Source organism: Falco biarmicus, chromosome 11 (genome assembly GCF_023638135.1).
Source record: "Falco biarmicus isolate bFalBia1 chromosome 11, bFalBia1.pri, whole genome shotgun sequence".
Lineage (NCBI taxonomy): Eukaryota > Metazoa > Chordata > Aves > Falconiformes > Falconidae > Falco > Falco biarmicus.
The window spans coordinates 32,435,628-32,452,839 of record NC_079298.1 but is presented as its reverse complement, the minus strand read 5'-3'; the positions used below and the strand labels follow the sequence as shown (position 1 = coordinate 32,452,839).

General features: G+C 55.7%; 1 protein-coding gene across 1 annotated transcript in view; it reads right to left on the bottom strand.

Moving 5' to 3' along the window:
* The window catches only part of TNR (tenascin R), an 85,381-nt gene extending 69,795 nt beyond the window's left edge, over positions 1-15,586 (bottom strand). Inside the window, 1 exon segment of the mRNA XM_056355190.1 lies at positions 15,414-15,586. The gene's annotated coding sequence lies outside the window, so the exon portion shown is untranslated.
* Between the last annotated feature and the right edge of the window lie 1,626 nt (positions 15,587-17,212).

Genomic DNA, 17,212 nt, shown 5'->3' with positions numbered 1-17,212 from the left:
TTTTTCTGCCTGCTCTCCCTCCCTGAATGGTGGGAATTTTCCTCTTGCTGATTCACACCTCCGTTGTGTCATATTTTTTTTTTTAGCGCTGACGCTGGCTGCGCTCACCCCAGGGAAAGGCTAAAACCCCAAGCTGCTGCTTCGGGGACTGGCACTTGGCCAGCCACGTGCTGCCAGCTCAGCCAAAAACCTGCACCTGTGCTGAGCAACCCCAAACCTCTCTGGCTGCTGGGTTCAAATAAGGGAAATTTTGGGGGTTCATTTTCTCCCTGCTGCCCTATCCCCAACCCTGTGTTCCTGAGCCCCCATGCTGGAAACAGCACAGCTCGAAGTTTTAAAAAAGACTTTTTTCAAGTATAAAAAGCCCTTGGTCTTTCCCTCTGAGCTGCTAAGGTGGCAATAAAATTGTCAAGAGGTTGGTCACAGCCCCACAGGCATCACCCATATCCCTGGTGGATCCCTGCAAGAGTTTTGGGGAGGAGGAGCATCCAGATCCCCCCACAGGTACCTTTTGGGGGTTCAGCAGCTGGATTGGGTGTTTGCCTCTGCTAATTCCTCCTTGTGATAGTCATCACTGGTGATTTCCCCCTCCCCTCTGTTCCCCCCCCCCCCTCCACATCATGCCCTGGATGGATCCATCGCCTGCAGAGGGGCTTTTTTTGCCCAGCAGGACCAGCAGTGACCCAAGGATGCTCAGCCGAACGGAGCACCTCATGCCGCGACAGGCACTGTCAATGGGCTTTGCTATTTATTTTCTGTCCTGGGAGGCTATCTTTTATTTTTTGCTATTAAAAAGGCTCAAGAAGCATCCCACCCAAGCTACCTCCTTCCGAAAGCCCGTTAATCTCAGCATCCCTGCCAACCTCCCTTGCCTAGCAGTAATCCTGCCTCCCACCAGGGAGGTACAGCAGGACCATGCAAGACCTCACTACCCCAGAAGACATTCCAAGCAATTCCAAGCAATTCCCACTCAGCACAGGGATGCCACTAGCCCTTGTGATCTGCTCAGGAGTGCCACTGCCTGCTCAGCTCAGGCAGGGGAACCCTGCAGGCATCTGGGGGATTTCTCCCCAAATGCCATATCGCGGAGGAATGATGGATGGGCACCTGGTTCTCTACAGGATGGGGACAAGGCAGCAGCCTGTGAGCAGACTCCCCTCCAGGGTGGGGAGAGCAGGATGTGACCCATCCCTGCCTTGCCCTGGGATGTTGGCACATCCCTGCAGTCAAAGCCCCCAGCTCAGTGCCCATGCCTCAGTCTCCCTAAGCAGGATGAGGAATAAACAAAATAAGGAATTACAGAAATAGACTAAAAAATTAAATTCTTCACTCTGGTGCTTCACCTTCCCATTTGCTACAGCAACTGGAGAAGCCCACGCAGCTGCCTGGATAAACCCCCTCCTGGCTGGGGAGGGGGCGCGATGCACCTTGTGCATCCCTACAAGGAAGGTGAGTGGAATGAGTTGGGAAGGTCTCAGCCACACCAGTGTGCTCCCCTGCTGGCAAAGGCTGCCTGTCTCCTGCCTGCACGCCCAGTCTGGGGTGGGAAAACCCCACTGAGCTGCCTGGGGCCAGCACACTGCTGTGTTCCCCGCAGTCCCCGTGGCCATCCCGGGGGACATCTCCCCTTTCCCCCATCATCTTGGTGAGCCCAGAGGATAATAAGTGAGGAACAAGCCCCACAGTCCCAAAGCCAGCGTGGCCTTAGCTCTGGCTGCACTGCCGCAGTGCAGATTACAGGGAAATGGGGAATTTGGCATTCAGCTGCATTCAGCTGCATTGCCATCATTAGGGATAATCAAGAGGCACCCCTAATGGGGATGTGGCTGCAGGGTGCAGGAAGGCAGACTGGGGAATGAGAATATAGTAATTACCAGGTAATTACAAAGCAACGAGGGCAATTAACGCTGCTGGGCTGTGATGTAGTGGGGTGGCATTTGCAGCCGGGCTTGGGACACTGAGGGGCACCAGTACAGCCACTCTGGGGACCAAGCAAGCGAGCGTGGCATGGGCAGATGTGGGCAGCTGCTAGGCTGCCTCCAACCCAGCAAGCAAGAAGTTAAAGCTTTTTCTTGTGTAAGCAGGGGGTATTTTACTGAGACCAGCTCCTGCTGGAGGCTGGGAGTTGGAGATCTGGCTCTGGACTTGTCCCAAGTGTCATTTTTCATACCAAACACACCAGGGCATAAATGGGATGGTGGTTGGGCTTCCCCCCAGCTCCTCCTTCCTTTACATTAAAACATTTGTTTCCAAGTGACCATGAGGAAAAAAGAAGGGAGGAGAAAGGATCCAGCTGAGATGATGGGCGGGGAAAGACTGGTGGTACCCACAGGTGTCATGAGTTTGCAGCACCTTTGCCAGGCTGAGCCCAGGGCTGGGGCAGAGCAGCTCCAGGGGAAAGCAAAGAGCTGAGAGCTTTGTCTTCTGCAAAGCCGTGGAGGGGATGCAGCAAGGTGAGATGCTCCCTTGCTGGGGACAACCCAGCACTGGCCATGTAATTGGGGTGTCCCACACACCGTCACCCACCGCACTCTAAGGATCCCCACAATTCAGGAGTGGAGCCCAACCCAGCAATTAACTGTATTTGCACCTCTGAATCTCATTTGGAGTGAGTGCTTTATCAAGGTCAAGTGGCGGAAAATGTATTTCTGTAGCTGTCTGCAGGATTTGGGAAGAACCCCCCCACTAAAAACCTGATTTTTCGCTCCAATTTAATTTTTAGCCTATTAAGGATGGCCAGTGCTCCCCCCTGAGTCTGCTCTGGTTTTGGTCTGGAGGACCCCAAAGCATCCCCACCCTTCGATGCAGGAATTATTCCTGGGTGGCTGTCAGGGTCTGGGCACAGCCACGTCAGCGGCTTAGTGGGATTCGAGGCAGGATTAGACACCAAAAGGGATAACAAGAGAGGATAAAAGCTTAGAGGGGATAAAAACCCCTGGCATATCCAGGCACGAGGCAAATACTAATTGCCCGAGGTCAGTGAGGCAGTTTCCCTCCAGGAAGGTGATTTATGGCCACAGGTGGGATGTGGCTGCGCTGGAGCTGGGCACACTGGCATATTGCTGTGGCCACAGCCAGCAGCCAGCACTGGTCCCTAGAAGCAAAGCTGAGATTTTCCCCAATTTGGATAGAGAGGTATGGAGGTTCAGGTGCAAAAAGGACGCGTATGTGATGGTAAGTTTGAAGAAAGCACCCCCAGCTTGGCATCAGTTAACAGTTCAATGTGTACCCCAAAGACTTAGATCTGTTCTAATTCCCTTGGTGTCCTGTTTAAGACGATCCCAAGCATTGGCACTAACAAGGTAAATGATGAATCCTGCTGCTTTCTGCAGCGGGGTGTTCCCCAAATACCCTTATTTTAGGAGGAAGGGAGCCCAGGCTGGACTGGATCTCAGCAGCCTCCTCCGCGCCAGCTCCACGGGTCCCATGGCCACATGCCCCCCGGCAGGAGCAGGCAGCAGGAGTGGGCAGCACATCCTTCACCCACATTGGGGCTACCCAGCTCCCTCTGCCCCCGGGAGCCGATCTGGGGTCCCTCCTGCCTTGTCCCAGCCGATGGAGGACTGTCCCTCCAGCTGGTGGGGGGCACCACATGCCCTGATGCAATGAGAGGTCTGTCTGCACCGGGCTCAGTGGAACCCAAACTCTTGAGGAGGGTGGAAATAAAAGCCACCAGTGCCAACCTACTGGACTCGGTGGCCTCGTGTCAGGCAGTGGCTTATGAAAAAGTCATCAGCGCCAGGCTGCCACAGGCCGTATGCCAGGGCAGGGGAGAGGTGTCTGCTGGCACCATCTGGGCATGGTCTTGGGCTTCTCTCTATCTCACTGGTGGTGTAAGTTGGATTTTTCTCCAGGGTGGTGGCACTTGAGGGGTTCTTATGGGGCTGGGTGACTTCAAATCAGTGCTGGGGGTGGCTGAGGAGCCGCTCTGGGGGAGGAGGGCAGGTAGTCTGATGCTCTGCAGTGTGGTCCCTGACTGCATGTGGCAGTCACATCACCACCCTACCTCAAATCCCACTGAATTTGGAGAAGAGCATTTCGCTGGTGCTGGGCTGGGGCTTGGACATGCAAGGATCATCATCCATGGGCTGCTGAACGGGCTCCTAAATTCCCCTGCACCCAGCCAGGCTGCGCTGCGCAGGACCTGGGTATGAGCCTGCCAGCGACACGCATACGTGCGGGATGCAGCGATGGCACACACGTCCCCTTCTCCAGCTGTAAGTAGAATCAAGATAATGCCTTATTCTTCTCTGCAGCACGACCAGCTCCATCTCTGCTCTGCTCTACCCGGCCTGGGCCAGAGGAGAAGAGGTTCGCTCCCAGCTGAAGGGAGGCACATGCCTTCCCCAGCTCCCAAGTGATGCTCGTCCTGCTGCTTGCACAGAACCCCTGTGCGCAATGCCCCACTGATATTAGGAATCTGTTTTCTTTACCTGAATCTTGCTCTGCCACCAGCCTCACAGGATCCTGTATGAGGACTTCTCCTCTGGTTAGGATGGGACCCAAAGGGGATGTGCAGGGGCAAGACTGCAAGACAGAGCTACTCCTACCCAGGAGCTGAAATACACACTGAGGCCAAACTACAGACAAGTGAGAGTTCACCTGGGATTTACCGGGTATTTTTAAGACCAGATGTAAAACCCAAGCCCTTGCTATTTACAGTCATTAAATGTCCCCCAGTTCATTCTGCAAAGGGTAGGCACATTAACCTGCTGGCCCAGCTGCCCTCTGCAAACCACATCCTCATCACACAAATTCCCCTGACATTTGAAACTGCTCTTTTTTCCAAACCTGCTGCCTAGTCTCACTTCCCAACCCAGCATTTTGAGGCTGGGCATTTGCTTCTTGTCTTTCCTGAGGATCTTATAGCATAAATGATGCTGCGGAGGAAGAAGAAAAGACCTGTTATCATAGCAGCAGGCATAAGAATGTCTCCATTGCGAAGAGATTAATTTTTGCTCCAAGTAATACCCGGGAACTACAGGGAGAAGCCCTCCCTCGGGCAGCGAGGGGCAGGTGGGCAGAGCATCCCCCCTGCCAGGGCTCACTGCTGCCTGTTCTGCCTTTGCCACCTCTCATGCCAGCTCCCATTTCCATGGAAACCTGCCCTCCTCGCTCCTTCCCCTGCCTGCACTCCTGCTAATTTAAGGAAACCGGTTCCTTTCTGCTCCCTAAGGAGCTGCCTGGACCGGCTGGAGACAACCCACCTGGGCAGGCAGCGAAGCCCCTCTGCCTGCCTGTACCTGGCAGCCCCTGCCCACCACTCACAGGGGTCTGGGCAAAGCTTGGGGTGTGTGTGTGTGCCCCTATTTCTGCTCTCTGGCAGCTTGGGCAGGGAAGGGCAGGATCCCTCCTTACTTCTGCCCCTTTAGCCTCCTCTCCTCCCTCCTGGTCCTTTCTGTGGCTGTTTCTCCTCTCCTAACACTCCTTATCTCTCCTCCCCCCCATCACTCTCCCTGGCTCTGTTTACATCAGTAAAACACTTGTCCAGGTCAAACACGTTTTCCTGATAAACACATTTCCATTGATTGCTGGAAAGAAAAATCCTCCAGAGAAGCAGATTCTTTGCTCTGGGAATTGATAACACCTCCAAATTCCTCTTATCCCCTGCCACAGCCCACCATCCTGGTGAGGAGGATGTGTTTTGGGGACACCCATGGAGTGGAGGCAGGAGTACAGGTACAGGATGTAGGATATGACACCCCCAGAAGATGCATGATGTAAAGCACCTATAATTCCACCTGGGAGACTGAAAGCAGGGCCCAAAGCACTGACCTCTTCCATGCTGCACCCATGGCTGACAAACCACCTCCAACTGCTTCCCCAAGGCAAGTGCCTCAGCACGTCGGCACCTGCACCCCTGTCCGTGCAGGCAACACATCGCATCCCACTTCTCTTCCCTGGGCCTGCCCAAGCATTCCCGTTTCATGCTGGAAATCAGGGATGCTTGGGTGCTGCCTGAGCTCCTCTGCCAAGCCCTGTGGAGGGGATGGCAGGTGAGGTGCCGCTGTGCAGTGCTGTGCAATGGCTGGAGTTCCGCAGGCCACTAATGCACTTGCGATGGGGAAGATCATGCATCGCTACATCGAGTGATTTAGCCATAAAGCTGCAATCAATAAAGAGAAATTTAAAGGGATTAAGCTTTCTGCCTCTGCCACAAATGAGATGCTCCCCATCAGGGTCTCACCTCCTGGACCACATCAGCTGCCTCAGGACCTCATGGGTGAGAAGTGTGGCCATGGGTACCCACTGAGACCCCCCTGGGTACCTGCAGGGTTCACTCAAGAGGCATTTTTTTAGACTAAAAGTGCTGAATGACATATAATCTACTGTGAAAAATGATGCTTTTCCCACCCATCTGGTCAGTGGTTCACCATCCTCTACAGCAAAATACACACAAGGTGATGCTGGGAAACATCACAGCCCAGTGAGCCTTGTCACTTGGCGTGGGGAGAAAACATATTCATAATACATCATAATAATAATTATATATTGATAAATAATTAATAAATACATAAAAATGATAAATAATAATTTGGGCTAGGAAGAAACCAGCCTAAGTACTCCGTATGCCTCCTATAAACTACCGGAGCCCTGACCCGAGGGAGCCAGAAAAGCGCTGTGTGCTGAGGCATAAGGAGCTGTAATAAATTCAGAGTTTCCAGGAGACTTTCATAAAGTCCTTCTGCAGAGGCTATTAAGGGAACTAAGACAAGAGGTGAAAGTTTGTTACAGCTCAGAAATGGTCTAGAAGACCGAGAAAAAGATAGATAAAAGAGATGAGCAGTGATGAAGGCATCCGATGGGGTGCAGAGCTTGGGACAATTCCTGCCCCAGGGAGGTGGCTGGACCGTGTAGGGGGCTGCAGGAGGATGTGCCATGCCTGTCCTCGGGAGCTGGGTTGGTTCTGAAGCAGAAACTAAACCTCATTCATCCCTGGTGTGGGTGTTCATTCAAAACGAACGCTGCCTTTGACGCTGAAGATGCTGATGCCATCTCCCTCCCGAAAGCGTCCAGCCTGCACACTAACAACACAGCCCTTAACCCCCCAAAAAAGGTTGGGTTTACCCCAGGCTGGCCTCACCGATGCCGCCAGGCACCCCGCTGCTGGTCAGAGTCTGTGTACCCCAGCTCCATCATGGATTTCACCCAGCTCCAGCCCAATTTACAACCTGCATTGGGTCGAGGGGTGCTTGGGAGGTACTGTGGGGACATCCCTGCCTCTCCTCAGGGCACCACCTTTGGGTCTACTCCTTGCTTAGAGGGTGAGGATGACCTTTCCCAAAGGCCAAACAAGACCCTGGGGTATCCATGAATTGAGGGGGGGGTTAAACCCCACCAGGCTCACCCCCCCCGCCCCGTCCCACCCAACTTCACATCTCCACACCCCCGGTGTGAGGGCTGCAAACGCCCAGTGCCTACAAAGCCCTGCCCTGCTGGGATGGATTTTTTTAATTGGATTGTGACAAACATTTAATACCTAATAGAGCTCACACCGGCACAGTTAATTAAGAAGGTGACTAATCCAATTCACTCGTGGTAGTGCAGGAAGAGAGGAGCAGGGGGGAGTGAGTCTGCGTGTATGAGGGGGGCAGTGGTGGGGAGGGAGCAGGGGATGGGGAAAAACCAGCTCAGTGGCTACCACCCTTCGTTTCATTTTGTGTGCGTGCATAAAAGATGAAGAAGGACTTTTCTCCCATTTCCTCTTCCCTTTGCAAGCACCAGAGATGCTGGGTAAATGCATAGCTGTCTCAGGCTCTGTGTGAGCATCACTAGGGTACCAGCCTGGGGGAGGGTAGAAATTCGTGGCAGATCGGATGCTGGCAGCTGAAGGCTTCTTGGGGCTTGGCCACAGAGATGCCCACAGCCCAAATCTTGCTCTGTATTTTGAAACACCCCTCAGCTGGTTTTCCAGCTCTGGATGGGATGCCGAGACCCAGACACCACAGAGCATCCCCCCTCCAGAGGGGACCCCACTGCAGGGCCAGTCGCAGGCACGTGGGGCCAGCAGAGCCAGCTGTGGCAACATCTGTATGCCACTCACTCCCCGTCCCCCCGGAGTTGATAAATAAAACAAGTGGAGTTATTTTGGCCCCGGGGACAGGGCTGTCTCCCAGAGCACAGAGCTGCTCTTTCTCCATCTCTCCATGGTGCCCAAGTTCATTGTTATTCCCCAGTGGAGAACAGGACGTGGATTGAGCCGAGGTCCCCATCTGCGGAGGGCAGACGGAGAGAGACTCTCTTCATATTAGCGCCTAACAGCATCAATAGCGCTTTTAAATGAAGCCCCAGGGGGAAACAAAAGGCCGGAGTGGGGAAGAGCGTGTGGGCGAAGCCAGAGAGGGATGGGGGGGGGACGACGGGGACAAGCCAGGGAGGAGGGGAGAGCAGGATGAGCTGCAGAGGAAGATGGGGCGGGGGGGAACAGAAATGAAGCAGCTACATATAAACCATGTTTCCTACCGAAAACAGGGCAGCTGGAGGACCTCGAGATGCAGCCAGCAGTGCCACAAGTGCCAGGTACCAGGGATGCGGGTAACATCGCCTGCCTCCAGCTCAGCCATTGCCCACCACCTCCCGCCCAGCAGGAAAGTGCCCAGCAAGTTAATCGGTGTCCCGCTGCAATTAGTCCTCATTATGCAAGGCTAGCAAAAGGAGATGCAGCTTTAGCAAAATGACAAGTGGCTATGTTAAAATTGGGGATGAAAAAAACGCAGCAACCCAAAGGAAAACCACCCAGCCTCTGCCCAGGGATGCTGCCAGGCTGGGGCCAGCAAGCACACACAGGCAGCACTGAAAGCGCCCGCTGGGACCCCATTGGGGTGCGTGGGGTGATGGGTGCACGTCAGCCAGACACGGAGCAGGTGACAACAGCATCCAGGAGTTAATGAGGAATTACACAGAGGGTTCATCCCTCCTGTGGCCATGAATGAAATGCCCCCTGGGACGCTCCCTCATCATCCCCCTTGCAGGAAATAATTACTTAAGTTAAAATTATTTACTAAATGAGGCAATCCTCGGCGTGCTATCTTAGAGCCGTTTACCCATTTTACTTTGTTACTAGTGCTACATAATAAATTAACTGTGTAATTAAAGATAAGTTTAATGCTGATGCTTTGCAGAGGGATTTTCTTTTAAGTCTCCATGCAAGTACAAGCATCCCTTCCAAAAACACGGGCATCGAGTGTTGTGTGAGGAGGGGCCGAATCCTGCGCCACAGCCGTGGGCACAGGCAGGCAGGGCCAGGCGGGGCACCGATCCCCCATGACAAACACTGGGTGCTGTCAGCGCCAGCAAGTCCCCTTGGGGAGCCCCTCGCTTCCCCAAGGGACAACAACCAGATCGAACTCAATCAATCTGCGTTTTAATTACCGGCCGTGCTCTCGCCGCGGGGATGCTGAGCTGTCTGCAGTGTGAGCTCAGCTGCCAGCAGCCAAAATTGCCGCTGGTGGAGCTCCCTGCATGTCCCCTGTGTTGTTTAGGAGGGACATGGTTGTGCTCTATCTACAGGACCTATTCCTGGCTGCCAGGCTGGGCAAGGCGAGACTGCAAAACCCCACGGGGACTAGAGGACTCCTCCACCAAAACCCAAAGGAAAATAAAATACCCACTTTAGGAATCCACAGTTTCAGGGATTTCTGCTGACTAACATAGTTTCAGCCAAAATGAAGGAAGCCAGCGGGGAAACAGCTTGAGACCTTCACCCAGAAACATTTCCCTGACGGAGATGATCTTCCAGGACCACAATGGTGGGACTGGAGCCCTAAGGGTGGGATCCATGAGGGGCCGCATGACCCGGGACATGCTCCTCCTGCTTGCTCACACGTCCTGCACCCACCACCCCGCTCCAGCACGGTGCAGCGGGGCTCAGGGGTCACCTCTCCTGCTGGAGATGAGCTCAGAAAGCCAAAGCCCAGCCTTTCCCCATGCTGGCCATGGGTGGGGGCAGCCGTCCCGAGCGCTTGCCTCCCGCTGCAGGCAGTCCGGCATGGTCCAAACGCATCAGTATTGACTCAGCAATCAATTTTCAAATCCCAGGCAGCGGGGCCAAGGAAGAGTAATTACGCCGGCCAGCCATGTGCTCCAGCTAATGCAAATGGAGCAGTTTTCCCTTGGGACATTGCCTCACATCCCATGATGGCAGGCTCTGAAACAGAGAGTGGTGCTGGGTGGGCAGAGTTAAGGCTGTTTTTCTTCCTCCAGGGAGGATATTTGCACTTTGGATGGAGAGCTAGCACCCACTGGAGCATGTCTGCTCCCCAGGCGCCTCTCCAGCTCCCCATCCACAGCCCCCAGCCCCACACGATTGCAAGTCGGGTCTTCTTCCCAAGTGAGCGAGAGGAAGAGGAGGCAGCTGTCCTGGGGATGAAGGACGGAAAGCTGAAATAATTTCTCCCTCATGTGATGGCTCTCATGAGCGGAGGGAAAGGAGAGAAACAACCCCTCGCCTCTGCCAGACCTCTCTCCTGGAGGTCAGCCATTACCAAAGGACATTTCTACACTTGTAGTAGCTACACGCACCTCATTTCCACAAAGTGTGGGTGATTTTAAGAGCTCCTGCAAAAGGAGAAGGAGTTCCAGTTGGGCCAAGGGAAATGAGGTGGGCTGGCTACATCCCACGCTTACCCAGATACCAATTAAACATCCCTGAATAAGTCCTCTAACGATGACCCACATGACCATGCTCTAGCAGGAGGCTTCAAATCTCACCCTCCTGTGGTGGCTGGCTGTGGAGGACAAGCGCTGGGGTTCTGCGTGACCTGGGAAAAGGGATGGGGAGCAGAAATGCCTGCCAAAAAGCGCTTGTTTAGCACAAAAGTTGAGAGAGGGGCAGGGAGGAGGTGGGAGGTGGTAGCTGGGTGGGTCTTAGCTTGTCCTGGGTCAAGCTGCTCCCCAAACCCAACAGTTTAGAAGAAAAAGGTTCAGATTAAAATCTCTGCCCACCAGACCTCCGAGAGACAGGGACCTCAGTGAGCCCATACCCCCTTTGCTGTCTCTTTTTGCAGGGGTTTTGGGGGGACCCAGCCCCCTTCCTACCCTCAGCAACCCCAGCGAGCATGAGGGGAGAATTTAGTGTCCCTGGAATTTCCACCCTGCAGGCAAGTCTGGCAGCAGCCAACCATGGGGTATCAAACCCCATACCCCATGAGGGTCTCCAGCGTGGGGAAGAGGAGAGGGGACATGTGACATCCCGCAGCTGTGACACCTCCACCACTCTCATGTGTTCCCAAACTCTGCTGACTCGGATGCACATGCGCCCGCAGGACAAGCTCACCGTGCTGGCTTATTAAAAGCGTTGTGTTTTACTGAAGGCGGCCGGTTGAAGCTGGGAGACATAAGACAGGCAGCTGCCGGCTTTGCTGCCTGCACCTTGCCAGTGCTGCTGCCCTGCAGATGCTTTACCGGAGAGAAACGTGCTGGCTTATGGAAATACAGGGCTTTGACATTGCAGAGCATCAAGGAAAATAGAGGGGTTAAAAAAAGGACCAAACAATTACAAACAAGGGGCTCATCAAGGAGCTGCCGGGAGAGATTGCAACGGGTAATTAGAAAGGGAAAATAAAATCAAGCTCCGAAATGAGGATGACATGCTGGGCCGGACTGGGGAGGCACAGGAGGAGAGGGGCTCTTAGCACCCCACAGCAGCCCCTGAGTGGGAGGTTTGCCGCTGAGATTTTGGCAGGAAAGGATGGTCCTTTGAATATTAATTCAGTCAGAAAACTCCCCAAGCTGGTCCAGAGGCCAAGAGGCGGGTGGGGACGTGATGTCTCAACAGGCAGCACCGAGCTGGCTGCCAGCTCCAGCTGCCCATCCCTGGGCTGGATCAGTCCCACTCCTCCAATCTGTTTCAGGGAATATCATCATCAGTTAATTAGTGCAGGGATGCTGCTGCCCCAGTGGGAAGGGGCTCTCTCACCCACACTGCAACCCCCTTCTTCAGCCAGGGAATAGCGGGGAGGGATGGAGGGGAGAGGCCCTGCCAGTCCCCATAACACCCAGCTGAAGCAGCTCCCTGCAGGGCTGAGGGAGCATAGGGAGCTGATGGGGATAATCCTTAACTAAAGGTCTTTAAAGTATAGAAATTAAAAAAATTTAAAAAACAGAAATAAAATCCTTAACTAAAGGCTGGCTACAAGGGAGCCCAGCACCCCGGTGTTAGTTTCAGGCGCATTGGTAAGGAGGCTTGAACCGCCTTGTGAGACGTGGGAGAGCACTGGGGGGGAAAATCCCTTCCAGGCCAAGGGATGGACAAACAGTACCCGCCAAACGTGCCCCATTATTTTCTATTTTTGTTTTCAATTTCCTATCCCTATTTCTTTCTTATTTCCTTATTTTATTTCTTGCACAGTGAAGGTGACACCGGGCTGAAAGCAGTGATGTGGGTTAGAGAAGACAGAGAACTAATCATGTTGTCAAACAGGTCCTGTAGAGACCTCGAACTTAATGCACTTAATGCCACAGGATTTACCAGCCACCTCCCAGTAACTCCAGCCAGCACACTGGGCACAGTTAGAGACCAGTTCCCAAGGGCTGGGAGGCTCCAAGAAGTCCCAGGCTTTGCTTTCTCCGGGATTTTAACCCTGGCCTGGCTGTAGGATGCTGCTCCCTTGGCTGGGACCACCCTACAGAGAAGCAGCATCTAACAACATTGACTTTTTGTTTCTTGTTACAGGTGCAATTAAAAGGAGAGAGGATTACAGGCAACGGCCACGCTGTGTCCCCATCCCTCGGCTGCTGTGCGCTGCCTTTCTCTCTTCTGCCTGGGCAGTTCCATCAATGGATCGACTTCTTCCCCCACCTAATTTATGGCTCCTTTATGTTTGTTTATATAATATGGTTAAACATCTACTTTACACCCTGCATGCTTGTAGTCACTAATTAGCATTTTTCTCGGTGTTTATTGCATTTGCTACGCGCTCTGGCAAGATGAATGGGAGCAGGGAGAGGGCTGGGAGCCCCAGAGACATCCTGAGCCTGGGGCAGGAGCCCCGGCCCCCAGCCCACCCCGGCGCAGCAGGTTTGGGTGCCTGTCCCCTGCCCTACCCAGAGCTGCAGATGAAGCTATTGGTGGCCAGAGCTGTGGCTGTGGCAGGGAAGGATTCCTCTAGGATTTATTTCTGCCTCCTAACATGGTCCTTGAGCTGCCTTAGCAGGGATTGGGTAGCCTGGAGCATCACTGTCAGAGAACAGCAAGAGATCTGTGTCCACCTCCAAGGCTGCTGCCCTGTGTCACCGCAGCCTTCTGTCCTCACCTTGCTGGTGCCCAAAGCCACCTGCTGAGTCCCTCTGAGCAGGTTTAGGGTACAGGGCAGGGTGGGGAGTTCTCCGTGTGTGTGTGTGACTTGAGCTCCCCTGTACCCCACAAGCAGCCCCCTGGACACGGGCAGCCCAGTCCATCCCCACCCACAGAACCGCCTCTGCTCACCGGGAGCTGAGCCCAGAGGAAACCCCAGCTTCAGCCCCAAACAAGCCTTCTCCTCAGCCTTGGTTTGCCAGAATTTACAGCCAAATCCCACCCCAGCAGCAGCATGATGAGCCTTGGCAACCAGCACTGTACCTTCCAGTTCCACTGATATGGATCTACATGTGGGTCCATACCCCTCCAAGGGCCCACCTCTGCCCTGTGGCCCCAGTGAGAGCCCCAGCCCCTGAGGAGTCACCACCTCTTGCTGCACAGGTACCCAGGGGCAGACCTGCTCCTCCTGGCAGGCTGGTGGGGCCGCTGATGCTCTGGGGCCCCTCTCTCCCACCAAACCCACTTGTCCAGCATCCCGTCCTGGGGATTCGCACCCCATCGCTGTGAGCACAGACCTGAGAGTCAAATAAACAGACAAACTCATGCTCCACCAAAGGTGCAGGAGAACCCTCATCTGGCCCCCCCTGCCTGCCTGCCTGGCCTCCTCCTGCCCATTCCCCATGCCGCAGTTTCCCTGCCTGCAGACACTCGTCCCATGGGGGTGTGATGCGGGGGGCAGCCACAGCGATGCTGCTGGCAGAAAGTGACCCGCAAACCTGGCCCTTCCTTGCCACCCCAGTGCCACCGCAGGAGGAGATGTCTAGTCTCAGGTGCCTAGCCAACACACAGCCAGGAGCCTGCAGCAGCGAGGCGCTTCCCACTTCCAGCCAGGAGGGCAGGATACAGGGATGCTTCTTTCCCCCTGGCTCTGCAGAGCCTTGGCAAACCCCTTGCCTCTTCAGGAAGCATCTCCCCACCGGGCTCAGCCTCCTTCTCCTCTCTGGACAGATGGATTCTGCCAGAAGCCGTAACAGGTAACTGCTAACGAAGCATGCCTAATTAACGTGTGCCTCAGAAACACCCTTGCCGCCCCTTCCTCCAGCTGCTCGCCCCCCCTTCTGCTCAGCGGTGACCTCGCCAAGCCAGTGCTCTGCTCCCCGGCTTTAAAAGTCGCAGCTCAGCGCAGGCTCGGGGAGCATCGTTCAGCCCAGAGCTCTCAGACGGCCCCTTCCAGGGGTCAGCTCTCCCAGGGAAAGGGACCCTCGCCGCCCACCAGGCACTCGTGAGCAGGCAGGAGAGAAGGCAAAAATCCCATTCAAACTTTGGTGAATTGGGACAGAAAGCCGGGGTTAGGGCTCCGCAGCGAGCCTGGGGGGGCTCCGTGTCGGCCAGCAGCGTGCGGGGGCAGCCGTGTGCGGGAGGGAAGGGCTGCGCAGGGCTGCTCCCCCCGCCGGGGTCGGGGATGCTGCGTCCCCGGCACGGCCCTGCGGGGACCGGGCTGCGCTGGGCGCCCGGCGGAGGGGAGCGGCGGGCAGCGGGAGGGAGGGAGGGCACGGCGTGGGCAGGGAGCTGGAGCTGGAGGGGGAGAGGGTGTGAGTGAGCCCCCTCAGCGCTGCCGGCGAGTATGCAGCAAGAAACCTCCTCCCCTCCCCGAAATGTCTCCTCTCGCCGTATGACGCAGGTGCCAAGAGCCAAATTTCTTTAACCTCATTCCAGCAACAAAAGGAACTTGCAGAAAGTGCGGGCAGCGTTTGCCCCCCGCCCCAAACCCCTACCGCCTTCCCCCGCACAGCCCCCCGGGGCCCGGCCGGGGGCAGCCCGCAGCGCGGCGGGGGAGCCGCGGGTCCCTTCCCGGAGCACAAACGGCCGCGGGCCGGGGCGCGGCCACCCGCGGGGCGCGGAGCCCGGAGCGCGGACGCGGAGCCCGGGCCGCGGAGTCCCGAATACGGAGCCCGGAGACGGAGCGCGGACGCGGAGCCCCGAATGCGGAGCCCGAGCGCGGACGCGGAGCCCGGAGCCCGGGACGCGGAGCCCCGAGCGCGGAGCCCCGAGCGCGGCCGCGGGGTGCGGAGCCCCGGACGCGGAGCCCCGGACGCGGAGCCCCGGACGCGGAGCCCGATGGCGGCCGCCCGCCGAGCGCGGCCGCGGAGCTGTCCGCGGTGCTGAGCAGACTCACCGGGCCGGGCCGGGCCGGCGCCTCCTGCCGCCGCCGGGAGGGAAGTGGGGCGGCCCCGCTGCGGGGTCCCCGGGCTCGGCCTGGCGCCCCGCCTGGCGCCGGCAGCCCCGCTGGCTGCTGCGGCGGAGAGGAGGGACCCCGGGACTGCCGCGCTGCCGCTCCCTCTCCTGCTTAAATTTCAGCAGCTCGGTTTTTTTTTTTTTTTTCCCCTTGTTTTTTTTTCCCTCTTGCTCTCCCCTCTTCTCCCTCCGCTCCCCGCTCCGGGCTCTCCCAGCACGCAGCCACCTAGTGGGCAGAGGCGGGAGGAAAATCCCACCCGCAAACCCAGGCGGCCCCGCCGCATCGCATCCCACCGCCCCCCGCCGCCCCCGGGGACCCCCACGGCCCCGCACCGCCCGCCGCCGGGCACCGGCTCCCGGGGGGAAGCGCCTGGAAAAGGGGGGGGGGGGGGAAGGATGCCACTCCACAAAATGGGATGCAAACCAAAAGTGAGAGCCAACTGAGTTCAGCCTCATCCTTACTGGGCTCTGAATGTGAACCAGCGTGGCCGCAAAGATGGTCCGAGGGCTGGAGCCCCTCTGCTGTGCGGACAGGCTGGGAGAGCTGGGATTTGAGCCTGGGGAAGGGAAGAGACCTCCTAACAGCACCAGTGCCTAACAGGAGCTTAGAGGAAAGATGGGGATGGTGGTGGATTCCCCTACTTCGGCCACATTTAAGATTCCTCTAGACAAGGTGCCGGGCCATCTTGTCTAGACTGTTTTTGCCAGGAAAGGCTGGACCAGATGATTCTTGAGGACCCTTCCAACGTGGTAGTGTAGGAGTCTACGATTTCTTTTACAGGGTATGTTGCAATAGGACAGGGAGTAATAGTTTTCAAGTAAAAGAGGGTAGTGATGAGAGCAGTGAAGCACTGGCATAGGCTGTGCAGAGAGGTAGTAGGTGCCCCATCCCTGGAAACATTCAAGCTTAGGTTGGATGGGGGTCTGAGCAACCTGACCTAGCTGAAGATGTCCCTGCTTAGGGCAGGAAGATTGGACTAGCTGACCTTTAAGCGTCCCTTCCCACCCAAACCATCCTATGATTCTATAACCCCACACAACAAAGTTTGGGTCTACTCTCCCTCCAAAGGTCTGGGAGGGATCTGGGGGGGATTTCCTACCCAGCTGGGAGGTTGGGGTATCAAATTGTACATCACTGCCCGGACAGGGGAACAGAGCTGCTTGGTTGGGGAGGAGAGGGCAGAAGCCTCAGCCTCAGCATGGGGACTGAAAACCGTCCTCACTCTGGTCCCTCTTTGAGGGTCACCCCCAGCTCCCCTTCCAAGCAGGATGGGGAAAGAGAGGGATGTTAGCATTATACATTGCCTCCGACCGGCTGTCAGACCTTGGGGAAGTGGAAGGATAAATGGTCAAGCTGGCAGTAGGTACTTCTACACCCATCCTTACTTGACTTGGTTAAAAACACCCGAGTTTATCACTCCCCACTATTTCTGTACAGCCAGAGGCTGGCCTCACCAAGACCACCAGAAACAAGCCTCCATCCCCAGTGGTCACTGCCTCAAATACAGCCAGGAGAAATTTTCAATCGAATTCTCTCTTTGCAGGTTAAGAGCCATTGAAGCCATTTGTGAATTCCTGACAAACTCACCCAATTACCATCACTCAGCCAAAATAATGCAGGAAAGATGGCGAAGAGGCTGTAATGTCATATTTTAATATCTTTGGAGCACTCTAATTCCTTTTAACACCAGAACCTACCTGGATATTCAAAGTCATAAGCCTCCAAAAGCTTTTTGCTCA